The sequence below is a fragment of the Perna viridis genome, chromosome 5, assembly GCF_037379345.1.
Source record: "Perna viridis isolate PV_CMFRI_1.1 ecotype Kerala chromosome 5, ASM3737934v1, whole genome shotgun sequence".
NCBI classification, from domain to species: domain Eukaryota; kingdom Metazoa; phylum Mollusca; class Bivalvia; order Mytilida; family Mytilidae; genus Perna; species Perna viridis.
This window is the reverse complement of record NC_142449.1, coordinates 43,611,250-43,627,981: the sequence shown is the minus strand read 5'-3', so window position 1 is coordinate 43,627,981 and position 16,732 is coordinate 43,611,250. Positions and strand designations below refer to the sequence as shown.

Below are 16,732 nucleotides of genomic sequence, written 5' to 3'. Positions count from 1 at the left end.
TATGTGTCTTCGGATTTCAATACGTTCTACACCGGAAATTCCGGAAGGGAAACTGAAACTAGAGCGAGACTTACAAACCCTATTGCCAAGATAATTGCTTTCAACAAATGTAACGTAATACGAAAATGTAAATTCAATTAATAATAACTAAGCTTTCGAAAGTAAATAGAGCGAGGAGGTGGTCGTTGACAAAATGCGTCCAATATTAAGCATTTAGCGGTGTGATATCCAAATATTAATGATCCAAAATCTACATCTACCATTTTTTATTTTCATAATTATCATACATACATAAAACATAATTTTGTTTAAAATGTCAATCAACTGATGGATATGTATATAAAATAAAACTCAATTCAAGACACGCTACCTTTTCAATCCTGTATATATCTGCCCACAAGAAAAAAAACCAAACAAACAAACAAACAAACAAACAAACAAACAAAACAACAACAAAACAACAACAACAAAAACAACAACAAAAAACAATAAAAAAAATATATAAGTGTAATTTTTCTATAATCAAACAGATTAACAGAAAATTTCTGATTTTTACCAGAAGTATTTCTCTTCTTTCTAAAACTATAAAACACACCAGTAGGAGTAGCACAAATCACCTGGTATTGATTTTTTTGGATACATGTAATATCTTTTGCATCCATTTCCTCTGTACGGCTTCGATGGTGTCTGAATAGCATGCTCGCTTCAAATGCAGGAGGTCATTAGTTTAAAGATATTTTATTGAAAAATAACAAACATTTGGAAAATACAGATATACAATATACAGTTTAGGAAAACATCAATAGGATTTCGCAACAAGCTTGTTCCACCTTTTACAGGCCATCTCCCAGGGGTCGTTGTTTTAATTTCAGGCCGAGTCACACCAAATACTTAAAGAGTAATCAAGGGTACCAATATTCGAGAAGACATTAAAAGAATATAATTCGTGGATAACGACTAGACAGGGAAAACAGACACACACACCAAAGAACATGAGACAGGGAAAAAAAAAACACACACACACCAAAGAACATGAGATAGGAAAAACAGACACACACAACAAAGAACATGAAATTATCAAAATAACACGTACAAAAAAAAAAAAAAAAAAAAAAAAAAAAAAAACAAAGTAAAAGAACAACCCGAGCTCTACTAAAAACTGGGAGTATTGACAAGATATATTATCACAGCTTTTTTGAAAAGCAAACAACGTTTAAGTGATGACATGTAGGACCGGAGTCAGAACTATGTGCCCAATTTGGGTGGCATGCTTTAACTGCTGGTTGCTGCTATTGTGAGATATGAAAATAAAGATCCGACTCACCGTGACGCACTATTATCCTATATAATAGCATACCAGGCGCTGCTCACAACCCGTACGCTTTGCAATTGCGACTATGACATCGACTCATTCATGTAGAAGGGTTTTAGAAGATAACATTAATGCTACTTAGACAGTGATACATTGCACATTGGTCAAAACGTTCGATGGTCCCACCATGAACTAATTACGCAAGCTCGATTGTAAACAAAGCAGATTTGTTATGTAGATAACTTGTGATATCAGCTTAGCCAACTTGAGATAAGCTTTGCTAACTTTTACATGTAAAACTTTACTAACTTAATTGTTACACCAAAAACAAATGAACCTGCTGTACATTTCATTGGAAGTAGTCTTCATTTTCAGTACACAGAATGAACTTTTTTACTGGAATTTTCGTTTAAATACAGAAGTACTCTATGACTGCATTATGGTATGATCAAATATAACTATTCCCCAGACACGGCGTCATTATACCCAAAGCAATATTAAACATCATTGTAATTCAGACTTAAAAACGTAAAAACCACTTCAGCATCGCCTAGGTATTAAATATAAAAAGAGAAATTGTATTAAATGTCTGCAAAGTTGTAAGTGTTTTAAGCCTCATGTGTTATCATTGTTTAAGCGTAGAAAAATATATGTAAAAGAAGACAAAAAAAAAGCAAAACAAACAGAAACAAAAAACAAACAAAACCAAAACAAAACAAAAAAAAAACCCAAAAAAATCAAAAACAAAAATAAAAATAAAAACAAAAACAAAATAAAACTTCTGCGCAGGCTATTTTATTTTTTTAGCCAACGAAATTAATGTAACCATAATAATCTTGTGTCTATCTGGTTGTTTCTCTCAGTCAGTTTATGAATTATTAATTCTTCACATGATGTTCCCTTTTTCATAGACACCTATTTCACATTTTTTTACCTTCTGTTGAAAGTCACGTGTCGAAAGCAAAACAACAACAATTTACAATGACAGGAGATCACTATTAATAGAAGGAATTAGTAAGATATCTTCCAAGATCAATTAGCTTAGCCGGAAATCCCTTTGCATACAAAAGCTTTCAATAGTAAAAGGCGATATAAAACGCGGTACTTGACACACCTTACACATTTTTTGACGGGTGAAACTCACTTTTTCTTAGACAAAAGAGAAACTTCAATATGGTGAGTGTATCTTAACGCTTGCAAGTTTTTTACATAACAATATAGAGAAAATATTTATATAACACTATTAACCACCAATTCCTAGCGAGCGCATAAATGGATCTTACATTCTTCCGTTTTCGTTGTTTTTCTATGACAGTAAATAGCCTATTGCAACACGTTAAGTAAATACTCAGAGGGTGAATGAATCAAATAATCCAACTTGTTGTACAAAGCGCTCCACTTACCAAAAAACGGAATATCTCACACTCGTGGAAGACATTACAGACGTTCAATATAGACAAGTGAAAGGATAATCTTAACTGTAGAATGAAATCTTTGCATTTGAATGAATTGGCATGAGATGAAGTGGCAGTGGTTTTCCTTTAAAGTCTTAATTTCAAATATTCCTCCTCTCTTAAACGTTGATTGCACACACACACACACACACACACACACACACACACACACACACACACACACACACACACACACACACACACACACACACACACACACACACACACACACACACACACACACACACACACACACACACACACACACACACACACACACACACACACACACATATAATTCTTATAATTTTCAGAGCATCAACATTACTGTTGGACTGGGTACACTAAGGCTTTCTTCCTTATCGTTTCTTCAAGATGTTCTTCATAATCTCTACAATATCAAAATAAAAAAATAGACGTCCATGACTATAAATAGAAACAGAAAAATAACCAAATAATATGTCAATTGTAACGAACGGAAATGTGCAACTTCACAAAAAACTGGACCAGATGTTCCAGTCGGATAAGCATACTTTGTTTTTGTATATAATACATAATATGTTTGCTATTATATATTCCTGGCTATTCTCATACAAGATGGTGGTTGGACTTTTCGTAAAACAAAATATTGTATGGTCATCGAAATTTTTTTCAAATAACAGGTGAAACAATGGTAAAATGTTACATCGAATTGGAAGTTCGTAGACAAAAAAGTTCACCTGTTGGTACCTCGATAGATTGAGCACTCGGTACACAACGATCTTAATGAAGGGTAATACACAAATACCGATCTGATAAAATATAGGAAGCAGCAAAACGGAAAGTCCGCATAACAATTGGGAATATCAGCGTAAAAACTGAAAACCACCGCTGACTAGGTACATACATATCGAAATGAAATGTGGGTTGCACTAGGTTATTATTTACTCATTATTTAAGTGAATAACAAATAATCCGTTTGAAATTATTGCAGCTTTCCATTTAAGGTAGATCTTCCCTTTACAGAGAGCATTTTTTTCAATCATGAAATTACACAGACATACTTATGTATTTTCAATAAAATAATATTATCTTAATGATACTAAAATATTATATTTGTATTATTTTGAGAGAATAAAATGAAAAACAAAGGTATGGTGAACTTACAAACAATAATCTATAAATGCATCTTTCAAGTGGAAAACAACTCGTTTTAGTGATACTAAGACTTGTCAATTATGATTTTAATGAATTCTTCTTGTACTGATGATATATTTCATATGGCGTGGCTAAACAAGTATCTTTAAACAGTACAGCTTTATTGCAAGATTATGCATTGAATAACTAGCATAGCCAAACTCGATACATCGATGCTTTTAGAACAATCGACGTAGAATCTATGATGATCACATTTTTACAATTGTAAAATCACTTTTATTTGTTTCCTTAAGTTTATGAAAAGCATCGAAAGATATTCGTTTGAGCATACGCTTGATTTTTTTTACAGTGCCACTGTCGGTACTTCTTTCTAACATTTAACCAAAGCATTTAACCAAAGGTCACTGTAATAGTCTTCTGACAATAAGTCAATGTCCTTCGCGGCAGTAAGACCTTTTAGGAGTGGTACAAGGGGTTCCCATTTTATTTCGAAATACCGCTTCAAAAGTGGATTTTCTACAGCAATAAGGCGCTGTCCTCTGCCAATTAATGGCTCGTTGATTTCATCTTTCATTTCATTGACATCCAATAATAACTCAAGAATATTTTCAGTGTTTTCCTTGTTGATATTATGCAAAGCCAAGAAAAGTTCTTTTCGAAGATGGTTTTGTCTTTCTGAAATATATCCTTCATAATACATCGTGTCCAATCTAGCCAACAGCTTAGCACCCTTACCACGGAACGAGTTCGCTGCTTCGTCTCGTTTTTCTAATATTTTTGGAATATTTTCTTCCGTGTACAGACCGTGCATTCCGCTTCCGTGATCCGTGAACCTCAATGTTTGAGCGCCGCCTATTCCCACTCCGTCTACACCAGCATAAACGGTATACTTGATTTCGTCATACTTGAACCCAGCAGAGAAATATGTTAGCAGTCCACGTAAATGGGCCTCATGATTTACAGTCAGAGCTGCTTCAGGAGTGAGTTGATAAATAATGCATTTTGATGGATAGGTATCGGATGCTCCATCCCATGTAAGCGTGCCGAATCCACCTTCAACAGTAATTTCTATTGCCCACAGCGCTATTTCTATTCGCTTAGATGACATTCGTGGAGTCTTTTATTTATAATCATCCTCAATTACCTGATTAAGATTCCATGCCTCTGAAAGTATTCGTTTCTTCTTCTTCAGTACCTGGCCTCTTAATTCAAACATATATCTGTGAAGTCGTTAATCCTTCCATAGATATTTTACATTCAGCAGCTCCTAAAGAGAAAGCTGCATATGCTGTAGCAGCCATGATGTGTGTTTAAGAAAATCTTCATCGAAATCACCCGAGTCTTTTATGAATCTACCAACATAGTATGTAGTAGGAACCGATGGACCAACATGACGACGAACTCTTGCAAAGTCGTGGAGGGATGGGATACGGTATGATTCAATATTTTCTCTGGGAAGGTTGTGGGGACGTTCTAAGTGTTCCATGTGGACAGTTGTACCTTTCATCCAGTCGTTGAATCGAGTTGTTCCTCGCACGTGACCTTCTCCTGGATCTGTAATAGCCATGTGGGTTTGTGTGTATGGTCGAAAGCCTGGTGAACCGAGACATCGAGCTGTTGAATTATCGGCTTTTCCTCCGTAGAATGTTTTATAATAAGCTAGCTGAAAAGCAAGGTATTCTATAACAGATGGTTGTCTAAATTCATCTCGTAGGATCTGCGAGAGGTAACTTACTGCTGGTATAAACTCATTTTTAAGTTTTTCAGTCCCAGTGTAGATGAAGCCTGTTAGCTTCAGTATCAATGAAGGCCTCAAAGTGTTCTTTTTCTCCTGAATAATTCGGAATGACACCAATGATATTTTCATTTTTAATTTGCCATTTTTTTGTCTGCAAGATCATTAACTTCATGTCAACAGCAACTCTTGATGGGAGTTTCTCGTCAGATTTAAATGTTTTTTCCAAACTCTCCAGCTTGACTTTGACATTGTAGAGATTATGAAGAGCATCTTGAAGAAATGACAAGGACACTTGCCTCAGATTTCCCAATCCAACAATAATAGGTGTTTTATTCTGAAATAAATGAAATGTTACGGCTGTTTATTCAGACATTATTTTGTCTTCTATATCATTGTAAATAATCCAAATGCCTTGTTTGTGTAAATTATTTCAACCTATATCATGAATCATTAAACAATATCTGCTTTGTTGCAATTTATGCCAAATTTTGTGAAAAAATACTAATTGCAAAAGGAGACGCATGCTATTATTTTTGAAATTAGAGTTACGTAAAGGAGGTACGAGTTTACTTATGACTCTTTTTGGATTATTCGTTGAAACACCAATCTATGAATCACAATGATATTAAATTGGAAGTTTCTCCCTTATCAAAGAACATATTTTGCATGTCAATTCTTTGCATCAATTCCGTTGGAACATATTCAATTTTTTTATAGAAAACATTGTTCACACTTCTAAACCGTGTTACCGAAAACCAGAAAAATTGTGATACATTTATACTCACCAATTATAATATTTCGTCCTTGTTTGCAGATATATGTTGGTTTCGTTTCATTTTTCCCAGTCAAAATATGTTAATGGTAGGCCTGCATCACATTTAACTTATCAGTTTTTTTATTAAATGGAATGGATACAGACATGGACATGGACATAAACTACAAAATTTTGATTCGTAAATCAGCAATTTAAATATCGGATTTCCTGTGGTTGTATATCATTCTCAATACACAAATAATATATGTCGGTTTTTGAAATATACTTTTGAATATTTAATAATATACCATAGATAGAAATTAAAAAAGAACTGCTATAGTAAAACGCAACACATGCACCAGTGTATAACTAAAATTCAAAATAGTAGATACTTTCAGAGATCCCCCAAAATGTTTTGCAAAAAGTGTAAAAACTCTGAAAGGCTCCTATCCACAAGTAACACAATCAACGGTAACAGAACGATGGCACTTCTTCAAACTAAAACTATAAAGTAATATAATGACACAAAGTCACGCGTATGTGTGCGGTGTGATTTTTAATTTTAAACCCAACCACATGTAGAGCGAAATCAGTACAAAATAGGAAGACAATCTTCAATAGCCTTACGATTATTTTCAATTTGGACTGAAATGAATATTAATAAAGAAAATTCCGCTACTCCGAAAACATATAGACTGTATTTGACAGTAATAGTGCAAATGAAAGTTGGTTACTGAATATATTAACACTTAAGATTGATTGCGTTCTACTACAGTAAACTAATGGAAAATTTTCCACCATAGTTTTAGTTTAACACTATGACCAGTCAAAATTATTTCATGATATATATCAGAGCCAAGAAAATGTAAGAGTGTTGCTCTTAGGACATAACAAATGAGTTTGAACAGCTTATTCAATTATCATGAGATATGGTTATCATCCCCAATCTAGTTTCTAAACACACCAATGCTTATAAAAAACCTGAACTGCAATCTATTATAGTGTTGGTCATACATGAGGAATCTCTTATTTACTAATATGAAGAAGGTAAAACCTTAATATTCTTCTGACAATAAGTCAATGTCCTTCGCGGCAGTAAGACTTTTTAGGAGTGGTACAAGGGCTTCCCATTTTATTTCGAAATACCGCTTCAAAAGTGGATGTTCTACAGCAATAAGGCGCTGTCCTCTGCCAATTAGTGGCTCGTTGATTTCATCTTTCATTTCATTGACATCCAATAATAACTCAAGAATATTTTCAGTGTTTTCCTTGTTGATATTATGCAAAGCCAAGAAAAGTTCTTTTCGAAGATGGTTTTGTCTTTCTGAAATATATCCTTCATAATACATCGTGTCCAATCTAGCCAACAGCTTAGCACCCTTACCACGGAACGAGTTCGCTGCTTCGTCTCGTTCTTTCTAATATTTTTGGAATATTTTCTTCCGTGTACAGACCGTGCATTCCGCTTCCGTGATCCGTGAACCTCAATGTTTGAGCGCCGCCTATTCCCACTCCGTCTACACCAGCATAAACGGTATACTTGATTTCGTCATACTTGAACCCAGCAGAGAAATATGTTAGCAGTCCACGTAAATGGGCCTCATGATTTACAGTCAGAGCTGCTTCAGGAGTGAGTTGATAAATAATGCATTTTGATGGATAGGTATCGGATGCTCCATCCCATATAAGCGTGCCGAATCCACCTTGAACAGTAATTTCTATTGCACACAGCTCTATTTCTATTCGCTTAGATGACATTCGTGGAGTCTTTTATTTATAATCATCCTCAATTACCTGATTAAGATTCCATGCCGCTGAAAGTATTTGTTTCTTCTTCTTCAGTACCTGGCCTCTTAATTCCAACATATACCTGTGAAGTCGTTAATCCTTCCACAGATATTTTACATTCAGCAGCTCCAAAACAGAAAGCTGCAGAAGCTGTAGCAGCCATGATGTGTGTTTAAGAAAATCTTCATCGAAATCACCCGAGTCTTTTATGAATCTACCAACATAGTATGTAGTAGGAACCGATGGACCAACATGACGACGAACTCTTGCAAAGTCGTGGAGGGATGGGATACGGTATGATTCAATCTTTTCTCTGGGAAGGTTGTGGGGACGTTCTAAGTGTTCCATGTGGACAGTTGTACCTTTCATCCAGTCGTTGAATCGAGTTGTTCCTCGCACGTGACCTTCTCCTGGATCTGTAATAGCCATGTGGGTTTGTGTGTATGGTCGAACGCCTGGTGAACCGAGACATCGAGCTGTTGAATTATCGACTTTTCCTCCGTAGAATATTTTATAATAAGCTAGCTGAAAAGCAAGGTATTCTATAACAGATGGTTGTCTAAATTCATCTCGTAGGATCTGCGAGAGGTAACTTACTGCTGGTATAAACTCATTTTTAAGTTTTTCAGTCCCAGTGTAGATGAAGCCTGTTAGCTTCAGTATCAATGAAGGCCTCAAAGTGTTCTTTTTCTCCTGAATAATTCGGAATGACACCAATGATATTTTCATTTTTAATTTGCCATTTTTTACGACTTTGTCTGCAAGATCATCAACTTCATGTCAACAGCAACTCTTGATGGGAGTTTCTCGTCAGATTTAAATATTTTTTCCAAACTCTCCAGCTTGACTTTGACATTGTAGAGATTATGAAGAGCATCTTGAAGAAATGACAAGGACACTTGCCTCAGATTTCCCAATCCAACAGTAATAGGTGTTTTATTCTGAAATAAATGAAATGTTACGGCTGTTTATTCAGACATTATTTTGTCTTCTATATCATTGTAAATAATCCAAATGCCTTGTTTGTGTAAATTATTTCAACCTATATCATGAATCATTAAACAATATCTGCTTTGTTGCAATTTATGCCAAATTTTGTGAAAAAATACTAATTGCAAAAGGAGACGCATGCTATTATTTTTGAAATTAGAGTTACGTAAAGGAGGTACGAGTTTACTTATGACTCTTTTTGGATTATTCGTTGAAACACCAAGCTATGAATCACAATGATATTAAATTGGAAGTTTCTCCCTTATCAAAGAACATATTTTGCATGTCAATTCTTTGCATCAATTCCGTTGCCACATGTTCAATTTTTTTTATAGAAAACATTGTTCACACTTCTAAACCGTGTTACCGAAAACCAGAAAAATTGTGATACATTTATACTCACCAATTATAATATTTCGTCCTTGTTTGCAGATATATGTTGGTTTCGTTTCATTTTTCCCAGTCAAAATATGTTAATGGTAGGCCTGCATCACATTTAACTTATCAGTTTTTTTTTATTAAATGGAATGGATACCGACATGGACATGGACATAAACTACAAAATTTTGATTCGTAAATCAGCAATTTAAATGTCGGATTTCCTGTGGTTGTATATCATTCTCAATACACAAATAATATATGTCGGTTTTTGAAATATACTTTTGAATATTTAATAATATACCATAGAAAGAAATTAAAAAAGAACTGCTATAGTAAAACGCAACACATGCACCAGTGTATAACTAAAATTCAAAATAGTAGATACTTTCAGAGATCCCCCAAAATGTTTTGCAAAAAGTGTAAAAACTCTGAAAGGCTCCTATCCACAAGTAACACAATCAACGGTAACAGAACGATGGCACTTCTTCAAACTAAAACTATAAAGTAATATAATGACACAAAGTCACGCGTATGTGTGCGGTGTGATTTTTAATTTTAAACCCAACCACATGTAAAGCAAAATCAGTACAAAATAGGAAGACAATCTTCAATAGCCTTACGATTATTTTCAATTTGGACTGAAATGAATATTAATAAAGAAAATTCCGCTACTCCGAAAACATATAGACTGTATTTGACAGTAATAGTGCAAATGAAAGTTGGTTACTGAATATATTAACACTTAAGATTGATTGCGTTCTACTACAGTAAACTAATGGAAAATTTTCCACCATAGTTTTAGTTTAACACTATGACCAGTCAAAATTATTTCATGATATATATCAGAGCCAAGAAAATGTAAGAGTGTTGCTCTTAGGACATAACAAATGTGTTTGAACAGCTTATTCAATTATCATGAGATATGGTTATCATCCCCAATCTAGTTTCTAAACACACCAATGCTTATAAAAAACCTGAACTGCAATCTATTATAGTGTTGGTCATACATGAGGAATCTCTTATTTACTAATATGAAGAAGGTAAAACCTTAAACGCACCCGAAGAAACATTAATTAAATAGCACCCCTTAATCTTTCAATATGGTATTTTTTGTAATGATATACGGTTTTATTTGTAATGATCTGAAATGTGTTTGGATCGAATTGTCCGGCATAGGTAAACATTATGGTACTTATAAACTGTGAAACGTTTTTAAATATTTTATTTCATTTAATTTAGAATAGTCTGTTTCGATTTGTCTTGTTTTATTTCGTTTTTTTTAAATTTTGTTCTGATTCATTTTGTTTCGAATTATTCCGTTTCGATTCACATTTTACCGACTCCTTTCTGTTCGTTATCTTTTTTGTAATATTTATATACCCAAGAATTATGAGTAATACTATGTACGGCATTTTCGTAAATACCAGGGCGCCATGATGTTTACTGTTTTGGCCATCCCTGTCTTGAAAAACGCTATGGTATTAATCACCGAAGCTGGGGAATATTTTCCGAGACTGGTTTGGTTCTCAATCGCATTTATAAAGAATACAAAAATGAAGCTGCCATGATGCTACTTTGAAGGTCCTGTGGTCCTTTTCACAAAAAATCGTAAGTGTAAAATTAGTAATAGACATAGTAAATCAAAGTATTGTGACGTCATAACTTACGACTAATTTTACTCTTACGATTTTTTGGGAAAAGGACCAGAGAATCTGAAGGTACAAACCATATATTGATCCTTTCCTGACTGTAAGTATACAAAACCCACTTAATGATACAACCATTAGCGCTCCCTTTTTGAGCATATAAAGTTCAGTTCGGGCATAAGTAATGTACACAAAATCTCCATGAGCATGATTAAATACGCCTTGAATAGATGACATTCTACAGCAAAAGTTTTAGTTAAAACAACATACATAAAGTAATGTTTAAAACTGAAAATTGTACTTTCATAGTTATCAAAAGAGTACCTAAATGTAACCATGAACAACAATTTATTACGCGTTCCGTATGATAAGGTTTTTGGTTCAAGGCGAACGCTACTGCGTTTCATGCGTTTCTTGCGTTTCATCATATGCGTTGTTTATTTCGTTGTTCGAAATCTTCATTTTCAAGAACTGTATATGTTTTCATGTGTGTTTAAACTATTTCAAAATCATCACACTTTTCAATAGTGTATGAGACATATCTTATTTTAGTACTTTACTTTACTGTTTGAGAATACATAGAGAAAAAATAGTGCATGAGTAAATATCTTAACAGAAAGAATATATTATATTGGATAAACATAACAAAAAAAAGAGGATATTTTTGTGCTTCATAGGTTCAATAATGATTGAAAGTTGAATATCGTAAAATATCAACTCAAGTTACCTCGGTGGGTATGTTGTGATTTTCCAAACAAACGTCATTTATTCAATGACGGAAGATAAAAAATAAAACAAATAAGTGAAAGCTGTATAAAAAGAGGGAGTATAAGTTATGTATATATACATCTATGCTCCCTGTTATAAATGATAAATCATAATGCAGAAAGGCGTGGCTACTTGAAAGCGGCAATCACGTACTAGATTATATTCCCATTTGTACATTTAAAGAATCATACAAACATATCTTGGTGGATATATGTGGGGTCAGAGTGGATAAAATTGATGCAGAGCTGCAAGTAGAGTGATATTTTCACAGAGTTTTTATTAATCTGAATTTTAAATTGTTGAATAAAATTTGACAAAGTACAAGGAATTCAATGTTTTAAATTAATGAAATTCAAAAGAAAATTAATTTAACTTCCTATCTTTGTGATTTACGTATAAGAATTACCGAACCCACAGCATGTAGCATAATAAACATGGCCCTAGAATTCTTCCATAAATGGTTGTTTCTGAGCGAAGACGACAAATGTATAGTGAGGTCTCACGTTCTCGTAATTTGCTTATAGAGAAATCATATAAACAATTAGAATGTCCTCTTTACAGGCGATTTGGAAAATTGCAATGTAACGTCACAATGAGTGTCATCAAACAACATTTAGAAATTCCTTTTGACAACAGGTTGATTTGAATATGAAATGTAGCAAAACGTTTCACGGGAGAAAATATACTTTCGAGTGCCACTAATGAAAATTTGATACCTCTTTAACTGGTTGGAGAATCTTTTTTCCATAAGTTCCGCTCATGTTAGACAATATGGATGTATGTAAAGACTAACTATTCTATACATGGCTGCCTTTTTTTACAATAATGCTCAATTAGTACATTGACAAAAACAAATACGAAACAAAAATAAAATTAATTTCATGAATATCACTTTAAATATTTAAGTCTGTGAACGCTTGAACAGAAGTACACGATTAATTGATTAATAAGTTAATTAAAACTGCGGTCGTTGCAGATGTCTCAAGAAACATCAGCACGAGGATATTTCTGTCGCTCAACGATGACCAATCCTCGCCTTATCACAAATTCTTTTGATACACCAAATATAGTTCAACAGCTTCCGGGCGAGCGAAATTGAAAGTAGGGGAAAATAATAATCCAAACATAATATACAATACAAAATAACAGCAATGACAACAAAACATCTAAAATCAATCAATGTTGAATAATATTATTGAACTGATATCATTTGTTGACTGGAGATTTCGTAAGATAAACTTCAGACTGCCAAACTGGCTATAGCCTGTTAAATGCAGCTCTAAAGTTAGATTTTAATTGAATTTTATAACATACATATATATTTTTCAATTTTCCCAAATCTCCCAAGTGTACATCGGATTAGGGACGTACGTTCCCGATCTTATACACTCTAATAAACTCGTTTGTAATGATTATACTCTGTAAAGGGCCATTACTTAATAATCAACTTATACTGATGTTAACTTGGCTAATATAGTTTCAAGAGTGTGTTTTATTCCGGTGAGACGAAAAGAAGTTTTAAGAACTGTTGTTCACCTCATGGTCCTAAAGTTTATTCAAATATCTGAAATTTGCTGCCATAAAGTGAAAATAAAATCATGATGGTGGAAAGTTTCTTTGTTGAATTCATTAAAAATCCATTCGACACTGACGATTTATTAAAGGAATTACTTGTAGCAACGGTTTTTTATGAGTACTACTTCAGCTATTTTTTTTTTGATGGTTGATTAAACACAAAAAAGAACTCCGATATTGAGCTGTAGTAATACATGTACGAAACATTATTTCAAACGGTCAGAGTTAATACATTTGTAACGCAAGACATATTATATGTGTTATCAAAAAAAGTGATGTACCATGAATACTTCTTTGAATACGACCAGTCCACTCATTAATATCATTGTCGGCAATATTGGCAAAAAAAAAAATAAAATAAAAAAAAAATAAAAAAATAAAACAAAAATAAAACAAGAAACAAGAAAAAAAAAACACAAAACACAAAACAACAAAAAAAACAACAAAAAAAAAACAACAACAACAAGAAACAACAACAAAAACAACAACAAAACAAAAATAAACAAGATTAAAACATTTCATTTTCACTTGAGTTGAATTACCGATTAAATATAATGTCAAATTACCATGGAAATTTAAACATCTTTTGATAGAAGATAAAAGACAGTTAAATTGACGATGTCCAAAGCTGCAATAATTATTATTGAGCCTCCTGGTCATATGATCTTATTACATTATCGGTTCAAATCGAACGGTTGAAATTAAAGATATATCGCTATTATTGCCTAAATGTTTCTAAGAGAAGCTGAAAAAGTGAAATTCTCAGTTTGCGTGTTAATTTGCACATTTAACTAGTCCAATTTCAACCCTTTTGGGAAGACACTATTCGAAAATGAATGGCTTACAGCAAATAAAGAGAAACTGTCCTATCAAATCGGTCATTGTGTATTGTAGTGTAACTTCCGGTCTTAATTTATGCATATTAACCATATCACACATGGGGTTCATATTTATAAATATGAGTGAGAGAATAATACGTATGGCATTCCATCTCTAGGTATTGCTTAGCTAATTAACTATGATTGGAAACTAGATCATACATATTGTATCCTCTCGAAATGCACAACTTCAATCAGTAAATACTAAAGATTTAACAGTCCAAGCATAATAGTATTCAATATCACTCATAGTCCGCAAATGTAAAACATTTAATTGTCTATTGTTAACGCAAATCTATTTATCAATACCTCTTTTATTTAATACAAGTAACACAGTACGCTGTATGTTAATATTGAACGAACTAAACATTTCATACTAATTTTTGCGGTACATTGTTTATATTTAAATGGGTAATCAAGGGATTCGGGATTCTAACGGCAATTATTAGAGTAATAAAGGGAACCAAGATTGTAATCCAGGGAAAAAGACCAGGCATGAAAAACAGACACTAGCAACAAAGGACATATAATTGTAAATAAAATAATACTAAGTAACAAAAATAAATGAGTAAATCGGACACCACTAGAAACTGGGAGGATGGACCTGTTGCACCGTTAGGATAAGCGTCCTCTGCATTTTAGGAACACCAGCCGAGTTCGACAACAAGTGCGTTTGCGTTTTATGTGCTTTTAGTTGTTTTTATCTTACGTTTGTAAAATGTTATTGTATTTTAATAACTGTCGACAGTGTGTATGTATATTTTTCATGAGCAAAACATTTAAGAAGCAGTCTTTATAAAAATCAGACAGAAGGTTATTCATGCATGTCAAAAACCTACCGAATTCAGTTTTATTCCTTTTTCAGAATCAGTTACTGATCACATAACAAACCAGGCTTGGTTTTTCATTTGGAGGTTGCACTTTTGAGATAAAAATGTACTGTGAAAGATTAACCAAGGGAACCAAGATTATAGCGGTAATCAAAAGAATGCAATCCAGGGACAAAGACCAGACATGGAAAACAGACATACGCAACAAAGAATATATAGTAACTAAAATCACACATACAAAGTAACAAAAGTAAATGAGCAACTCGGACTCCTCGGACTCGTAAGCGTCCTCTGCTCTTTTAGAAACACTAGCCGAGTTGCTCATAAAAGTCAAGTGCGGAAGTTAGTGAAATTACTTTAATTTTTGGATAACAGTTTTCGTGGATTAGGAAAGAAACACAAATTCGTGGATTCTTGAATTCCTGGTTTTAAGGTTTTCAGTATATACTTCAGTGGAGATCTCCTTTTTGTCAGGAACCAAAGTTTGTAGTTTTGCCCACCCACAAAAACCACGAAAATTTTGTACCCCACGAACAATACAATAATACTTTCACAGTAGATTGTACATCAAAACTGGCACTTTGGAGTTCTTGATTTTGTCTGATATGGCTCATTTTTGTGGAAGATAAATGCAAGATTTTCTAAAAAAACAGATCTGAGTACAGAAATAATGTAAATATATAACATATGTATATTGCAAAAGTGTGGTTCGTTCGGTGGGTTTTTCTACACCATGAATCACTTTACTAGTGCAGGGTCTTAAGTGGCAATCACTTCTATAATGAGACCTGCCTTAGAACTAAATAATTTATTTTGCAATGCAATGCATGGCATGCCAAAGACCAAATTCAGGTTTTTTTTTATTTTCAACGAATAGGATGAAATTAAAATGAAAAAAAATATATTTACAATCTAAAGCTTTTGAAAATCAAGTACATTGAAAAACGGTCTAAACAGTTAGAACTAGGTTCGGTCGATTAAAGACAGTGTTACGTTTGCACATGCTCAAGACGCATTGAAACCGGTATGAAAAGAATTTTATAAGTTCTGGATCTTTATAGAGTTTCCGGTTTATCCAACTTTCGCTTTAGACAGGTTTCACTGTTATCATTAATTTTTGTACAAGCATTTTATTTCGGTGATGATTCTGTAAACCAAATGGGGTAAAAGGTCAATTTTTTATGTCCCACCCCTTCTTCAAAAAAAAATAATTTAGTGTTCATGTGATATTTATTGTTGACATGATTTTAAACATCGCATTTTGATTAATAACAATTTAAGATTTTTGTTAAAACAAAACCAAACGAAAATAAAATAAAAACAAACAAAAAGCATGCAAGACAAACAAACAAAAGGGAATGAATATTAACAATAAACGCACATGTCTACGGGTGTGATTCGATAGGTAATAAAGAATGCAATAGGATGTTACCTGCATTCATAATGCATGTATAAGGTGTATCGTATTTAAAATGTCATTT

At 33.3% G+C, this 16,732-nt stretch overlaps 2 pseudogenes; both read right to left on the bottom strand.

The window, feature by feature from the left end:
• Positions 1 to 4,190: 4,190 nt before the first annotated feature.
• On the bottom strand, positions 4,191 to 6,568 carry LOC148617836 (uncharacterized; annotated as a pseudogene).
• An 882-nt stretch (positions 6,569 to 7,450) lies between these two features.
• Positions 7,451 to 12,729, bottom strand: LOC148617835 (uncharacterized; annotated as a pseudogene).
• Between the last annotated feature and the right edge of the window lie 4,003 nt (positions 12,730 to 16,732).